The 3,530-nt window shown below is 43.7% G+C and overlaps 1 long non-coding RNA gene across 1 annotated transcript; it reads right to left on the bottom strand.

Moving 5' to 3' along the window:
- Positions 1–1,901: 1,901 nt before the first annotated feature.
- On the bottom strand, positions 1,902–2,359 carry LOC116547381. The gene is made up of 3 exons (XR_004267044.1): positions 2,270–2,359; positions 2,113–2,117; positions 1,902–1,930 (listed from the first exon to the last, which is right to left on the bottom strand). It is a non-coding gene; the product is annotated as an uncharacterized LOC116547381 (long non-coding RNA).
- Positions 2,360–3,530: the final 1,171 nt, after the last annotated feature.

The raw sequence follows: 3,530 nt of genomic DNA on the forward strand, positions 1-3,530 counted from the left end.
CTTCGCCTGGCTAATTTTTCTATTTTTAGTAGAGACTAAGTTTTGCCATGTTGGCCAGGCTGATCTTGAACTCTTGACCTCAGGTGATCGCCCACCTCAGCCTCCCAAAGTGCTGGGATTATAGGCATGATCCACTGCTCCCGGCCTCACTTATTCTTAACATCTGCTTTAAAGTGTAGTATATTTGTTACAATTTACATACCAAATTAATATATTATTGACTAAAAAAGTCCATAGTTCATTTAGATTTTCTTAGTTTTAAACAACTGTGGCCAGGCCTGGTGAGTCATGCCTGTTAACCCCAGCACTTTGGGAGGCTGAGGTAGGAAGATTGCTTGAGCCTGGGAGGTCAAGGCTGCAGTGAGCCCTGATCGTACCACTGCACTCCAGCCTGGATGCCTGTGATTAAATGTGATTAAATATATACACAACAAAAATTTGCTGTTTAAATAATTTTTAATTATACAATATAGTAGCATTAAAAACATACTTAATGTTATAGAACCATCATCACTGTGTATTTCCAGAATGTTTACATCATCCCAAACAGAAAACAACTCCCATTCTTGCCTCCCCCAGCCCCTGGTAAATTCTGTTCTACTTTCTGTCTCTGTGAATTTGACTACTCTGGGTACCGCATATAAGTGGCATTATATACTGTTTGTCCTTTTGTGTTTGGCTTACTTCACTTTGTGATGTTTTTAAGTTTCATCCGTATTGTAGGGTATGTTAGAATTTCACTTACGGTGGATGGTATTCCGTTGTATGTATATACTACATTTTGTTTATTCATTCATCTCTTGTTGGTTCCTTTGTTTGCTTATTTGAGACAGGGTCTCACTTTGTTGCCCAGGCTAAAGTGCAGTGGCATGATCATGGCTCACTGCAGCCTTGACCTCCTGGGCTCAAGTGATCCTCCTACCTCAGCACCCCCACAAGTAGCTGAAACTATACAGGCATGTGCCTCCATGCCCAGCTAATTTGAAATTTTTGTTTATTTGTTTGTTTGAGACGGAGCCTTGCTCTGTTGCCAAGCTATAGTGCAGTGGCGTAATCTCAGTTTACTGCAATCTCTGCCTCCTGGGTTCAAGCGATTCTGCTGCCTCAGCCTCCCAATTAGCTGGGACTACAGGTGCACACCACCACGCCCAGCTAATTTTTGTATTTTTTTTTGTAGTAGAGACAGTTTCATCATGTTGGCCAGGATGGTCTTGATCTCTTGACCTCATGATCAGCCCGCCTTGGCCTCCCAAAGTGCTGGGATTACAGGCGTGAGCCACCACGCCTGGCTGAAAATGTTTTGTAGAAATGAATCTCACTCTGGTCTCAAATTCTTGGGCTCAAGAGATCAAGAGATTATAGGCATGAGCTGTGCCAGGATCCAATCTGGATACCATGTTGTATTTAGTTGTCTTATCTCTTGTCTTCTCTTAGTTGTGGCAGTTCCTCAGATTTTCCTTGTTTTTGATGGCCTTGATAGTTTGAGTACTGGTCAGGTGTTTTGTAGGATGCTACTCTATTGGAATAGATGTTTTTTCTTATGATTAGACTGGGGTGGTGGTGTTTTGGGAGCAAGACTAAGAGGTAAAGTGCCATTTTCATCATATTTTATGTACATATATATATATATATATATTTTTTTTTTTTTTGAGACGGAGTTTCACTCTTGTTACCCAGGCTGAAGTGCAATGGCGCGATCTCGGCTCACCGCAACCTCCACCTCCTGGGTTCAGGCAATTCTCCTGCCTCAGCCTCCTGAGTAGCTGGGATTACAGGCATGCGCCACCATGCCCAGCTAATTTTTTGTAGTTTTAGTAGAGATGGGGGTTCACCGTGTTGACCAGGATGGTCTCGATCTCTTGACCTCGTGATCCACCTGCCTCGGCCTCCCAAAGTGCTGGGATTATAGGCATGAGCCACCGCGCCCGGCCTATGTACATATTATTAACATGATTTTTCACTGTTGTCGTTGTTCTTTGAGATGTTTCACTCTTATTGCCCAGTCTAGAGTACAATGGCTCAATCTTGGCTCACTGTAACTTCAGCCTCTTGGGTTCAAGCTATTCTTCTGTCTCAGCCTCCTGAGTAGCTGGGATTACAGGCAGCTGCCACCGTACCTGGCTAATTTTTTGTATTTTTAGTAGAGATGGGGTTTCACCATGTTGGCCAGGCTGGTCTCAAACTCCTGACCTCAAGTGATCCACCCACTGTGGTCTCCCAAAGTGCTGGGATCGTAGGCGTTAGCCACCATGCCTGGCCAGTTTATCACTGTTGATACTTTTATCACATCACCAGCTAAGGCAGCATGTTATAGGAAAAGCAAACTAGCTGTTTTCTCCTATTATACTCTCAACATAACCCTTCTGACATTAGACGTGTGGGGCCTTTTCCCCACACACCCAGCAATCCTTGTGTGAACACCAATATGGTGTCCTATGATTCAGTTCAATTCTGCCACGATCTCCTTAGAGTTAATATCATATTCCACAAGTTAAAAGCACAGTCCCATAAAACTGTCCCCCACTTCAGATGCCAGTCATAAGTCTAGGTCTCTGGAACTTCTGACAAACTATAAGTTGGGAGTTCCTGTGTTCCCCTCCTTAGGCTCAGTCATTTACTAGAGCAGCTCACAGAACTCAATAAAACACCTTGCTTGCATTTATTGTTTTTTAAAATAAACGCTATTACACAGGATACAGATGAACAGCCAGATGGAAGATATGCATAGGGAACAGTATGGGGGAAATGGCCCAGAGCTTTCATGCCCTCTCATGGCCGCTCCACCCTCCACATGTTCAGCAACCCAGAAGCTCTCCAAAACCTGTAGTTCTGTGATTTCTATGGAGGCTTCATCTTGTAGGCATGATCAGTTATTAAGTCAGTCTTCAGCCCCTCTCTACTTCCTGGAGGATGGGGCGTGGGGCTGAAAATTCCAAGCTTCTGATCATGGCTTGGTCTTTCTGGTGACCATCCTTCTTCTAGGAGCCCACCAAGAATTGCCTTGTTAGAACAAAGGATGTTCCTATCACCTAGGAAATTCTGAGGGACTAGGCGTTGTATCTGGAACTGGGGTCAAAGACCAAATATTAAATGAAAAGATTCTCCTAGCACACCTGTGACTCCCAGGGAATTATAGGGGTTTTAAGAGCTCTGTACCAGGAACTGTGTTCAAAGACCAAAGTATGTATTTATTATTATAAATTACAGGGCCACAGGTAGTGTTTGTCAGGTTTCTCTGCTGTAAGGTTACTCTTTCCCCCCCCCCCCTTCAGAAGGAAGTCACTATGTGTAGTCCACACTTGAGTGAGATTTGTGCTCCCTCTTCTTGAGGGTAGAGTATCTGCATAAATTATTTGGAATTTTTCTGCTTGAGAGATTAAATCATGGCTCACTGCAGCCTCCAGCTCCTGGGCTCAAGTATATGCCTTAGCTTCCCAAGTAGCTGGGATCACAGGTGCATACCACCATGCCTGGCTCATTTTTTTCATTTTCATTTTTATTTTTGTAGAGATGGGGAGGGTCTTGCTATA

This window comes from Sapajus apella, unplaced genomic scaffold, assembly GCF_009761245.1.
Source record: "Sapajus apella isolate SASKATOON/1434 unplaced genomic scaffold, GSC_monkey_1.0 scaffold2882, whole genome shotgun sequence".
Classification (NCBI taxonomy): domain Eukaryota; kingdom Metazoa; phylum Chordata; class Mammalia; order Primates; family Cebidae; genus Sapajus; species Sapajus apella.